The sequence below is a fragment of the Maylandia zebra genome, linkage group LG4 (assembly GCF_041146795.1).
Source record: "Maylandia zebra isolate NMK-2024a linkage group LG4, Mzebra_GT3a, whole genome shotgun sequence".
Classification (NCBI taxonomy): domain Eukaryota; kingdom Metazoa; phylum Chordata; class Actinopteri; order Cichliformes; family Cichlidae; genus Maylandia; species Maylandia zebra.
In genome coordinates, this window is record NC_135170.1 from 8,001,057 (window position 1) to 8,015,032 (window position 13,976).

The following is a 13,976-nucleotide window of genomic DNA, read 5'->3' on the forward strand; positions in this document are numbered from 1 at the left end:
ATTGCAACTGAACCCTCTCTGCTTCTGACGCGTCCGATTGGAACTTTAAATAGACAAATACAGAGGAAAAAGCAACAGAAAGAAAGTGCTGGGTAGATTTAAAGTTGATGTGTGTGTTTGGATGTGCTTTTTTTTTCCTGCTCTTCGCTAATCGCTAATAACGAGAATTGGAGAGTGGCCCGGCTCTTCTATTGCGCCGCCACCCAGCAGCAGCACTGTGTCAGAGATAAATTTGGCTTGTTTGGGATCGATAGAAAATTCATCAACTAATTCAGGTTACATACCTCCTAAATCACCGGCAGACCTTTGCATTAGAGACGGGACCCACCACCCCCTAAAAAAAGAATAGAGAAAAAACTTGCTCCTACAGGCTTCCATTCAACATTTCACATTTTTAACTGGCCTCGCATAATAATTCTGCCTGGACCGGGATCGCATGAATAAACAGGACTTGTTTCCACGCACTTCCTAATATCAACTTCCGTGGCATATTGAGTCCACGCACTCCATGCGTTTGCCCTTGAGCTGTTACTGAACAGAGGTACGACGCTCTTTGTTTTGGAACCCATCTTGCCAACTTTGACCATCTAACACAAGCTGCCACAGACTTTGAGAGTTGTGTTTCCTCGTGTCAGATACTGACCCAGTGTCATGTAGCACAGTCTCAATCTCTGCTTGGTGTCGCTTCTTTTTACTTTAACAAAACAGCGAAAAACAAAGGTTTTTACTTGCAGACAAGGGAAGCACGTTCCAGCATGCACCACTGATAAATCTGATTATTCTCTATAACTACCTTTTGCACAGAATTGCTTTTTCTATAATCATCAGCATCAAAACGTGGCAAAACACATTTAAAGCAAAAGAAAACACAAATTATGCGTTCGGTAGATTGGAGAAGTTGCAGTCCGCTTTCGCTGGTGTTATACGATAAAAGGTTCATGCTCAGACCCGCACACAAACACGGGAATGATGATGTAGATGTCAAAGTCCTTTGTTTCGAGAAAATTGACCGTCTCGACCCCCCCACCCCCACCCCCTTACGCCTTCTCGAATGAACAGTGAAGCAGGCAGCATCATTTTTCAACAAGAAATAAAAAGTCCAATTCAGCCCGGAGTTGGGATTGAAGACAGCAAAGCGTTCTGATGACCAGAATAAATAACAGTTGAGTTTTATCACCGAACAGACACAAGTGGTTTAAAATGCACATCTGTATTTATGTGTCCAAATGCATTTTGAAAATTACAAAACTCCCCTTTCCTTTCTTTCTTTTTCCCCCCTCTTTTTTAAACGAACGAATTTTATAAAAATCTAACTGAACAAAAGCTGTACCAGCCAGGAACCGTAGCTGAAGGCCTCTCCTCATTGTATTGGATCCTTCGACGCCGTTGTGTATAAATCCACTATATACTCCCCTAGAAGCGAATTTGTGATTTTATTAATGATTTTTACACAAATCCGGATCTACAGGGTAGATATAGAAGACATTGACTGACAGTGACGGTGTGGGGGCGCATATCTACGCCGTCCACAGGATTTTATTGCTTAGAGAAATTCCCGTGTGTTGCCACTATAGGAAAATTCCATTCGTCAGTACTATCTCTGACCCGTGACCCTCTCACCGCGGGTGGGGAGTTGGCAGATGAAGTTATGAAGTTATAATACTTTCACGCTTCCTGTAACTCGACGGTGTCCAAAAAAGCAAAGAAACAAAAAAAGAAGAAGAAGGAAACCCAAAACCAAACAAGAAATATTATATATATATATATATATATATATATATATATATATATATATATATATATATATATATATATATATATATGAATGAAGTCGTGAGATAAGGTATAAGTGGTCGGAGCAAGCAATATAGGTGGGCTCCAGTACTGAAATTTCACTGTGGAGCTGCAAGCATAAATATGGCCTACAAAAACAAAAGAGGCCTTACTTGGTTTTAATGGAATGTGCGTTAAATGACTGCACACACACATATATATATTCATCAACTACATTTTTTGGTAAATAAATGCTAATTCTTTTTCTTTTTCTTTTGACTTTGAAATTAAAAAAAGTTTGATTGAATCTCAAGATATTCATGAACTCTACAAAAGTAACTCAAATAAAATTTAATTAGAATTAAAGTTCTAATTAGTCACAAAAGGGGGAAAAGAGGAAAAGAAAGAAAAAAAGAAGAAGAAAAAAGATCCTGGCATCTCCAACTGTGCAGCAACTAAAAGAATGAAAACAAATTAATGAAGAAAAGACAAATCACTTGGCACAGGGAAACACGGTCCTATCAGAAATAGTTCTGAGCATCTGACTGAAGAATGAATGGAGTGGTGAATAAATGGATGATTGTCCGTTCACTGTACTAAATGAATTGCAGTCAGTCTTCAAAAGTCTGATTTAAATGAATCAAAAAATGATCTAATCAGCCACCATAGAGAGGATTGTATAGGGAGGACCTATTTTTATGTCTTCATATATGTATATATATATAAAAAAAAAAACACCCATCACGCCCCTGCGGGCGGTTTATCCTTCAAGCTCGGGTCCTCTACCAGAGGCCTGGGAGCTATATATATATATATATATATATATATATATATATATATATATATATATATATATATATATATATATTTGTGTGTGTGTGTGTGTGTGTGTGTGTGTGTGTGTGTGTTGTATTGTATTTATTGTAAATGGTAAACCGTTGCAACTGTGACAATTACAAAATAACATTATTTAAATTGTAGGTATTTACCCATGAACCACAACTAATCTTCCTATGATATCCCAGCAATCAGTTCCTGTAAATAAATCATAAATAGATCATAAATAAACAATTTAAATGCAATTTATAAAGGAGTGGCATGCTGTTCTCGGTCACATGTTTGTCCTGATATAGTGATATTTTCTGTCACGCTGCTCCCACGTAGGTTTTGTGACTCTAACGCTCGTTGTGCAGCTAATTAAAACAACTGAAATAAGTAACTTACTTATTTATGATCTATTTATGATTTATTTAAAGGAACTGATCGCTGTGATATTATAGAAAGATTAGTTATGGTTTATGGGTAAATACCTACAGTTTAAATAATGTTATTTTGTAATTATCACAGTTACTACGGTTTACCATTTACAATAAATACAATAAATATATAACATAAAGTATATGTATTACTACATAGAAATGAAATACAGAATATCTATCTATCTATCTATCTATCTATCTATCTATCTATCTATCTATCTATCTATCTATCTATCTATCTATCTATCTATGTGTGTTTCTTTGTAACCTTGACCTGTCTCTATGCTTTGCAGGTCATCTCAGGTATCGATCAAGGTGTGTTAAGTCTGACTGGGGCACTTCCCTTCCCTCTGTCAAGTCTGTCAGCAGTAGCCATTCAGTAGACGGGCGGCCCATTGTTTGGGGCTACAGGTAAAGGTCAGTGTGCGAAGCACAGATCCAGACACACTCACAGGTATTAAGATACAAGGAGACAAAAGCAAAGCGATCTTGTTGCCAGAAAAGAGTCTTATGATCTAGACATCATGCTATGCAATAGTAGCAAAACATGATAAGGATCCGTCTCGCCTATTTTACTAGTTGTAAAATACACTGATTTGATCTTACAGTTTAGATAAACATTATAAATCCTCACCTGTCGGAGGCTAAGGGCCACTTCACTAGCTGCGGCACTCCCATCTGAAACAACCAGACAGTCCTGTTTTCAGTCCACAAGCGAAAATACTTAATTTAGTGCTACACAGTCAAACAATTAAAAAGTCATGGTGTCTCTCTAAGCTATAGCATGTAAACGTAATATCAGCGCATATTTCAAGCGGGAGAGTGGAGCTAAAGGAGGACAGCACGCAGTAGTGCGAAATAAAGAGAATGGAAAAGGTCAGCGATTTGCATTTCAGCATGTGAGTTTTATTGCGGGTCAATTCCTTTTACAGCTGAAACACCACATAGGCTCAAGTGGTAGCTCAAGAAGTTAGGGGTGAAATGAAAAGCAATAAAATATTCAGGGGGCAGGAGAATAAATACGTTTAAAAGCCGCCCCCATTACAATTTACGACTTTCAAATGTCTTCGTCTCAGAAGCCCACAATCTCAGCTACCGCTGAAAGCTGTTAAAAGCACCTGTCGCACAATGCTTGTAGTTAACAGTAAACTGGGATTAAATTCTTATTTGAAACAGAGTTATGTAAACGGACACTAAAGTATGAGTTCACATTGAAGGGATAGCAATAGTGAGATTTCACAGTAGAGACAGATGAAAAAGTCTTGTAGGCTATACTTGTGTTAGAAGTACAAAATCGTGCGCTTCGTATACAATACTATCCTAGCAGAAAACTGCTATTTTGAAAGGGTTTTTTTTTAATTTACTTTAATTTATTTATGGTTTGTTTTTTTTTACATTTTTAAACTACTAAGAACTTTCCCACAACACAAGGTCTTATATGGTTTAAGTCTGGTAAGAGAAAACTAGAGGGAACATACTGAAGGGTTAAACGGCCCTATTATGTGCAGCGACCGGACTTGTCAGTGTTCTGAAATATTACCGAGGCGAAAAAGCTACAGGGACAACGACGAAGAAGAGAAATGTGCTTTACTTCTTTGTGCAGTTTGAAAAATAAATTGAGCTCCATTCCCCTGGTTATTGTCATGCAAATTAACGGACAGAGAGGGAAAAATGAAGCGTTGCAGCACGTCCCTCCCTGTGGCAAGTATTGGTCTGGAGAGAAAAATAAATAAATAAATTAAAAAAAAAAAAAAAAAAAAAAAAAAAAAAAAAATATATATATATATATATATATATATATATATATATATATATATATATATATATATATATATCCATCCATCCATTTTCATCCGCTTTGTCCGGGACCGGGTCGCGGGGGCAGCAGCCTATATATATGTATATATATATATATATATATATATATATATATATATATATATATATATATATATATATATATATATATATATATATATATATATATATATATATATATATATATATATATATATATATATATATATATTATGTGGAGACTGGACGCTCGTCTGTGAGAGTAAAAGATAATTTCACAAACTGACGGTAGGTACAACTGAATAGTGCTAAAAGAACAAGATAAGCGAAGTGGGTTGAGCCAGAGCAAATATAATTATTTCCCTCACATTTCCAAAACATCGCTTCTTCTTCCCCTGATACAGCGAAATCATAAGCCTTCTCAATACTCAACATACTAAAAAGACAAATAATAATAATAATAATAATAATAATAATAATAATAATAATAATAATAATAATAATTTAGACTAACACATAAAGCTTGCAGTAACTTAGGCTACTTTTTTGTCCTATTAGTAGCATATGATATAGGACCAGGAATAGCTTCTCTGTACAGACAGAGAAGCAGAAAAGAAACAAAAGAAACAAATTATTCGTTTTATCCGAATACAAGCTCACAACCCAACACCCAGAGGAAGAGAGAAACAGGCGGTCAGTAACATACACCTGAAAAACTGTGGCATTTATCGGCCCAAGCTTCATATACCACGTGGTCGTAGGAAACAACATATGAAAAAAACTGCAGCGATGCTAATGGTGAATCAAAATAACTCACATGCATCTGTAGTAGGGTGCAAGGCCTTCACCCTATCTATCTATCTATCTATCTATCTATCTATCTATCTATCTATCTATCTATCTATCTATCTATCTATCTATCTATCTATCTATCTATCTATCTATCTATCTATCTATCTATCTATCTATCTATCTATCTATCTATCTATCTATCTGGTTGAGAAGAGTAAAAACTGTGCTTCTTGGATATGTAAAACCTCAGTCACCCTAAATTGTATAATAAAATGCACTCTCAAGTAGGATAGATCCAAGCTTAATTAGGCTAGCAAATTAATAGCCTGGGTATTGAAAGGAAATGTAGCTCTCACAGATGAAACACACAGTTCATGTCCCCGCAGTGTGACGTGCACAGCCTCCAACAGTCCGAAAATATGAATTGATAAGGTCACTATATCGTAAAAAAAATTCTTGCGAAGGGTGAGTAGGGTGGGGGGAGGGGAGGGGGGGGGGGGGGAGAAGGGTGGCAGTGATTGAAGGTAAGGAGGGGGTTTTGCACCAACTCTTACACGTGGTCTTCCCCTCTTCCCTGTGGGCAAAGCACCTGCCACACAAATACACGGTGCGAGTAAAATGCGGGCATACACATATGCAGATGAGGCAGCTTGTTCTTCTACAGCGCGATTTGTACTCACTCTTCTGAAGCTCGCGGATCCTCCTTTCCGTTCTAGCGTCGTCACGTTAAGCTCAACCATTTTTTTATGTTATCATTATCTTCTTCTTCTTTACATCTGCAATAATTCGGCAGCTGCGTTCCACGTTTTTTCCCTCCGTACTGCGAAGCCTCCCTCCTAATTCAGCTTTCACACCTCAGTCTCCCTTTTCTCTCTCTCGCTCTTTCCTCTCTTTCGACGCCACAGATGTTTTTGACCTCTTCGAAAAAGAAAAAAAGTCCTTGTCGCTCACGAGCGTGCCGGCACACGGGCAGAGATAGACCCTGTGGTGAGAGTAAACAAGGATCTGTCAGACCAGCACGGTTCACAATCCGTGCCTAAATGCGGTGATAGTGTTAGAGCAAGGGCCAGTGTAATGGCGACAATCCAGCGCAAACAACGGCAAAGCTTCACCCTGCGACATCACAGCCAAGCGCTAAAAATGTTCAGTGATAAAGCACTCTTCTTTCCCCCATCACCGGTGGCCGTTCCCCGTGTTTTCCGGTCCTACGGGGAGCTGTTTGGGGCTGAGAGAGCGCGAGAGCAGGGCTTCTGTGAAGACTGTGGGCTCTTTAAGGCATTAAGTGTTGTGTGCGTGTGCATGAACTCAAGTTTTCAAATTAATCTGCCAGTTTGGCACACTCTTTGTTTAACGGGCGAGGCGTGTCACCCCGCGTCCCCGGTACGCATTTTAATATTGGTGAGACGCGCTGACCTCCCGTTCACCCCGAGCAAAGCCAAGCCTCTCCCTCTCTTTCTCACTCTCCCACTCCCTCCCCTTTCCCCACCCTTTCTTCTGCCATTTCCACCTCTCTTCCACTCCTTTCTGTGCCTCATCCCCTCTTTCTGTCTTTCTTCTCCTCCTCTCTCTCTGTCATACTAAATTGAGTTGGAGTCATTAATTCGAAGAAAAATGGCCAGTACATGTGGAGGAAGAAGGGGCTCTCTCTCTCTCTCTCTCTCTCTCTCTCTCTCTCTCTCTCTCTCAAACACACACACACACACACACACACACACACACACACACACACACACACACACACACAGTCTTTTCTTCCAGGATCATTTCTCCTTTTCCTTTTGTTGCATAGATATAAATAGTGCACGGTGTCATGTGGACCCAGATCGTATAACGACACCGCCTCTTCGGAGAGTTGTAAAAGAATATTTTGTCCAAACAAATGCAGTGCACTGTAGCGGGGTTCGTATAAACAGATGCTTGTATTGTGCTCAACGGTCTTGGAACCTGCGGACATGGGTATCAGGTGGATTTATGTTGATATTATTACGCTCTGCAAACCGCCAATAGATTCTTATCGAGTTCACTGCAGCCACATGTCCACAGAGCGCTTAAATTTGAAAATTTTTATCGGTAGAATGTAGGTTTCTGTTCGGTACCTGTTCAGTTTGGGTTATATTTTCGTATGTATCTGGATAGATAAGGACCAAGGCAAAGAAACTGGTACTTATAGACGGGCAAATGGGGAAGCTAGATTATTAAAACCGTTCTGCTATAGGCAGACAGGCGCGTGGGCTGCGACATACACTGAATTAATGAGGTGAACTCTGGATGAACCCAGAGAAACGCAACATTTTTGAACTGAGTTATTCCCCCATTACCTTCGGAGGATGTGCGTATGTGTACTGGTGGAAAAGACGAAAAGTCAGCCTGTTTTATGCCAAAGTTGATTCATTGTTTATTCTTTAATTTATTGAGAAAATCAGCTGTTCCAAGAGTCCAAATCCTTTCCCTCTCTACACTGCCCTGTTCTAAGAGAAAAGGTTCAGTTTAAGATTACTTCTAATCATCATCTTTAAGGTTAAATTTATTAGATTATGAGAAATGATTGAGCAGCATCTCCCGAGTTGGACGAATATCCGAATGTAACACTGCAACAATTATTAAATTTCCCTAGATTTTCTATAACAACTTTAGTTCATTTTATATTATTATTATTGCTGTTATTATTAGCAGCACCGGAAAGAAAGAATGAGAAAATGAAAAAGACGTGTGGGGGAAATCCAAGCAAACGGTACAGGACGTTAATCTCGCAAAGGAAAAATCAGATAAGGGGAGTAATATTTTTTTGGATATAGAGCGAGATAAGAGTTTGATTGTTTTTTTGGGTTTTTTACGGGGCTGTGCCTATAAGACTCCGGAGAGGAAGAGCTCTGCTTTACTAAACTTGCATCCTCAAACACACATCAACATGTCTTAGTATCAAATATAAAACCCCTGCTTGAAGACCACATATATTTAGTTATGCAAGTGAGCGCGCGCATGCACGCGTGTGCCAAATATTCAGAAATCTTTAAATTTATTGCAAACGGTATTAAGGGTAATTCATCTCAGTATAAGGGTGTAAAAAAAGAAGAAAAAAATAACGTGAATACTTGAAACAAACTCTAGCTGGTGTGAACAAAATGTGTACCAAACACCTGTAATCCCCCCAGACATCCATTTACCTCCTCCCCTCCCACCACCTTGACTCCTCCATTTTCTCTACCCGCCCGCACATTATTGTTGCAGGAGGAGCTTTGCTGTTATTACTGGGGAAGAGAAGGCAAGGTCAGGCCTTCGCCTCTCCTTTGCCTCCTGCTATCATTTCTCTCATCCGTACCCCCTTCCCAACCTCGGCTACTCTGACTCCCTCCCTCCTCCATTTTTGCCTTTGACATACAGCAATTGGTCCAGGATGGAGTGAGTGAGTAGAGACGAGGGCGGAACTCACGCAAGACGGTGAACTTTTGACCCTTCAACTCAGTGACCCTGTCTCTGCAGGCTGGGTAGTAGCTCGGACATCCAGTTATGTTTTTCTCTTGATAATAAGACTCCTCGTCTTTGCCCTGGGCCGGAATAAGACGGAGGAAACCTATAGTAGCTAAAGGCTATAATAACTTGCTTGCTGGACTGAATGTTGCCTGGTTTTGTGTTTTTACCTGAGTCTGCTGCTACTTAGCAATGCAGTTTAAAGGAAATGATAATTAAGTGCTTAAATGACATTTTTTTTAATCTTACTTTTTGAACCTTACACTTAATGGCACAGGCTACTTGTGTGTTTTTATACAATCACCATCAATCAGCTTCAGAGAAGCGCGACCGCTCTGACAGTTGTGTATTTTAACTGAGAGAGAGATAGACGGGAGGTTGTTGCAGGTTATCGTCAGTTAGGATTCAAAGGGATGCACGTGCTGGGAGGGAGAGAGGTACAGGCAGAGCAGGGCAGGGCACGTGGGGGTCTTTTGAGCTCATTCTCGTCCTCCTAGTGGTCTAAAGCGGGCTCTGGTGGCGGCGCAAGAGAGCTGCATTCTCAGGAAAAAATATGACCTCCCCAGGCATGTTGAAACCACAGAATGGAGGTAAATAGAAAGAAGAGTACAACCTCACCACCACCCAAAGCGCTCTAAAAATATGAATTAGCACAGAAGGCACAGTAATTATTGGAATGGCAAAACGCCATTGTGATGGCAAAACGCTTGATGGTGACACACTGATTGTTGCAACAAGTTAATGTGTATATTTCCTTCATTATACATATGTTGCATGTTATTATAAGCTACTTCCTATCTGCTGTTATTTAAATGCATACTTCTCCATTATGATAACTATTATGTGACTGAACTATCTAAAATGATCGCAACTTCTATACATAAAACTTTAACAAAATTAAATTATATATTTGAAAAGAACAAATATTGACATAACCTGAACTTTCTCATAACCCATTGCCAAACAAGTCCGTTCTGGTGTTACCCGGGCTTTATTCAAATTGCACAAAGGGCCACTAATAAAGGCCTTTTTAGTGCAAACACTTAGGAAGTCAGTGAGAGCATCTTTCTGTTTATTCCCAGCATCCAGCGCTGATTGTAGGTGCCTTTCAGTGACTTAGACAGGCTATTTTCAATTAGCAACTTTAAATCCAAAATGAGCGCTGGTTTTATGGCTATTGTATTATTGGTAGTGTGTTTAATAGTCAACCTTTTGGTGGTGGGTTAATTGAACGGTCTATTTGCCCAGTGCTCTGCCTGAAATTGTCGAAGTTTGACGTTTGGCTTAGGCAAATTTCCCTTTTTTACCATCAAAATGGAGAACACTTTAAAGCAACCACCTGTTCATTCCACCCGCCCACTATGTTGGTGAGGTAAATATACATACACTTGAATTCTGTAAAGAGGAGGGGGGGGGGGGGGGGGGGGGGTTGTTAACGCTGACCTGCAAGCCTTTCTTCCTCCAGAGTAGAGCCAGGTCAGCAGACAGGCTCTGCTGACCTGGCGGTGACTTCTTGGTATGCATTATTCATGAGGCTTGGCCGCGTGGTTCACCCCAAGACTATGCTGAAGATATTAAGGCCGCAAATGCCTATTTAAATGCAGCGCAATCACACCAAGTGACACGAGGGAAGAAAAGAGACAGGGATTTGCGGAAAATGGGCAAAGGTTGGCAGTTGGATTTTGTTGTTTTTGTTTTTCTTTCAGTTATTTATTTTATAACTTTGTCTCACAAGTCAGTGATTTCTTCACAATTTGAATATTTTCCCATGCTCAGCCCCCCCCCCCCCCCCCACACACACACACATATACATAGCTCTCTCATGCCCTTCCAATAAATCTACCAAACACAGCAAAACACACCCCACTTACTCCTACACAAAGCAGCCGCTCTCACACAGACACACACACACCTTTGCAGCGCAATGGGAAGGAGAAAAGGGGCCGATCGCATTAGTTACTCACCTCACTCATCATCACCAACACACAGGCTGTAAAGCCAAACTCAGCGCCTTTTGACAGTTTGGACAGGTTCAAAGGAGCAGCAAGTCTCTACACATAATACACATATTACACATAATACTGAAAAGAAGCGCGTCTGTACACTGGAGCTGCCCTGTGTACATAAACGGGAAACACACACACACACACACACCAAAAACAAAGGAGCCCATACAAAGCCATTGCTGCGCCTTCCCATGTCATAGCCTCTCTCGCTTACCCGGACAAGAAAAGGAACTACTTTGTGTCACGCGTGTCATGTCCTGTCCCTGCGTGTGTACAGGTTATGGAGCTATAGGGAGAGTGTAGGCTCTTGGTGCTAAAGGGAGGTGTTCCTGCATCATCACTAAAAGGAGGAAATTGATGAAAAATGAAATAGGGAGGGTTTTTTTGCCTTCCTGTTTACCGAACTGAAACTTCCTCAAGGACCTAGGCCGCTCCCTAAACGCTCGTGTGTATGTATTTATAAACCAACGGAAAAAGGAGGAACATAATAATAATAATAATAATAATAATAATAATAATAATAATAATAATAATAATAAATAAAACAAAATAAAACGGACCTACATTAAATTACATTACATTACATTTAAATAAAAGTCTTTTAAAAATAAAAAATCTTCCTTATTTCTCTGTTTTTGGAATTACGTTCGACTGTGCTTAACTGCGCCACAAACTAAAAATGGCTTGAAATAAAAACCATTGCGATTTTGGGAAACATTCTATTATTTTAAGGTAATTAATCAACTACATTTTTTTAATTAAAAAAGGAATTCATTTGTTTTATCAGATAAACGTTTACAGTGAGGGAAAGAGCCTTCTTGCTTCACTCCCCTATCCCAGTCTTCCTCCCTCAACCGGTGCTTCAATAATTTATGGCATCCCAAACATGACTTTAAATAACATTCTTGTGACGCTCGTGAAAAATCATTGCGATGGCGAAGGGCAGCGCCAGGAATCCCCAGACTGAAAATACATCGGGCCAACCAGCCAGCCGGACTTACTTCGCATGTAAAGTGAACATAATAAATGAGAGTTTGAGCGGAGAGAGGGACTTCCGAAAAGTGGAATTCTCCTCTCTTATTAGAGCAGCACAGAGGCCACAGGATTAACTCTGTGGTGGTGGTAGGTAGGAGAAATAGGCTCGTACTTGAAGGAGCCTTGTATGTATAAATATTGTAAGAATAGGTTTAGTTCAGGTTTACTTCCACTGCAAAACACTTTGTAAAACAGAGTGGAGAATACTTCCTTTGAGAGGTTTTATTAGATTGAAAAAGCAGACAAAATAACTGCTTAAAAATAAAAAAAATCAAACTACAGCATAAAAAATCCTTCTGTGAACAGATTACATTTTGTCAGAACATAAACAGCGTATCTTGGCCTTGTTCTGCTTTATTCCAAATTATGGTTTCTTAATGTGACATGTTTCTATTAAGCGTAATAATAACTCTAAACAGATATGAATTTTTTTAGCAGACAGCATTTTCTCTTGTGCCTGGGAATCATCTTCCTCATGTTGTCACCGTCTTCAATGAAGAAATCTGTTCATTTTATGGAGTTATTATGGCGTCGCTGACGCCATGGCGATCTAGACCAGTGGACACTGACCTCTCAAAAAAAAAAAAGAACTGATAGAAACAAGCTTGGACTTGATATGTATCGAAATTTGAGCTTCAGTTAAACAATTTACACGATGGCTCAAAGCAACAGGGTGAGTGCGTGCACGGGGCAGAGGATGGCTCGTGTGACAGCTTCAGTCCCACTCTAGACAGAAGAAGAGCTTGATTTGGAGGGTCGGAAAAAGAGCTATACAGTTACCACTCTTCTCCTAGTTTACTCACAACACGACCAGCTTGTATATTTCTTGATAAAATTGTACTGGTGTTCACCAACTAAAGGTTTAAACTACGATTTTCCGTGTCACAAATAAAACAAATGTACAATCCTGTTCATTTTAGAGGATAAACTATGGCTATATGCTATAGCGTGCTAAATCGATTAGTTCGCGTTGTATTTTGTGTGAATCTTATGTTCTGATTGAATAAATCATGTTTGTGTCATCTACCTTCGTTAACATTTCCTTAAAATATGCAATAATTCTGTTCTGTCAAGGACCCGTACCAGAACTCATTTCTTTACGAGTATTTATTTGGGTATCCGTTTAACTTAAAGACTGATAGAGGCTTGCTAGCTTAAGTAAAGCTATCATGTTTTGGTTTGGTTAAATCTAAAGTTATATTTTCATCAAGGGTGCTTTAGTGTCATGTGATGAACGCTTAGCTCGTATTAGAATACATGTCTGATGTTGCATTTTTAAGCGTCTGTATTTGTGTCAACAATTTCACCAATATTCGCTCCAGCGCCTGCACCTGTGAAAGTTGGTAACACTTTGGTCAGAGTAAAATAACTAGTTTGGGGTCTGGCAGGTTTGGGTTAATTTACCAGCATTTCCGTGTGTGTGTGTGTGTGTGTGTGTGTGTGTGTGTGTGTGTGTGTGTGTGTGTGTGTGTGTGTGTGTGTGTGTGTGTGTGTGGCGTGTGGCCCAAGCCCCGGCGTAAAACCAATACCTCTAAGGACTTAGTTGGCGAGCCTTGTTTTCATCTACAAAGCTGTTTCACACACATGCATCCCGCATTAAAAATAGAAAAACATGGGGGCAAGGTCTTGTCCCCAAGAACGCCTATCAGCACAGCCTGTGTATACACGCCTGCGTGTTCTTCTCCATCAGTGTAGTGGCTGATTTTTCCAACTCATAATCCTTTACAAAATCCATTTTACGCACACTTTGGCCGTGGGTAAAAATGTTATTTGATCACAGAATGAACGGAGTGAACATATGAGTCACAAGAGTTTTATGCTTTCAAAGATCACATAAACCGAAATC

At 39.7% G+C, this 13,976-nt stretch overlaps 1 protein-coding gene across 8 annotated transcripts in view; it reads right to left on the reverse strand.

Moving 5' to 3' along the window:
- hoxb3a (homeobox B3a) overlaps positions 1–13,976 on the reverse strand; it is a 79,595-nt gene that overhangs the window by 43,966 nt on the left and 21,653 nt on the right. For 2 of the 8 annotated variants that reach the window (XM_076882940.1, XM_076882934.1), the window contains exons 1-2: positions 6,302–6,892; positions 3,667–3,710 (exon numbers count right to left, since the gene is read on the reverse strand). The exons of 2 other annotated variants lie outside the window; for them this stretch is intronic. The gene's annotated coding sequence lies outside the window, so the exon portion shown is untranslated. Of the gene's footprint in view, positions 1–3,666; positions 3,711–6,301; positions 6,893–13,976 lie in introns of those variants that run through there. 4 more of the 8 variants (XM_076882936.1, XM_076882937.1, XM_076882935.1 and 1 more) reach the window with 3 other exon arrangements.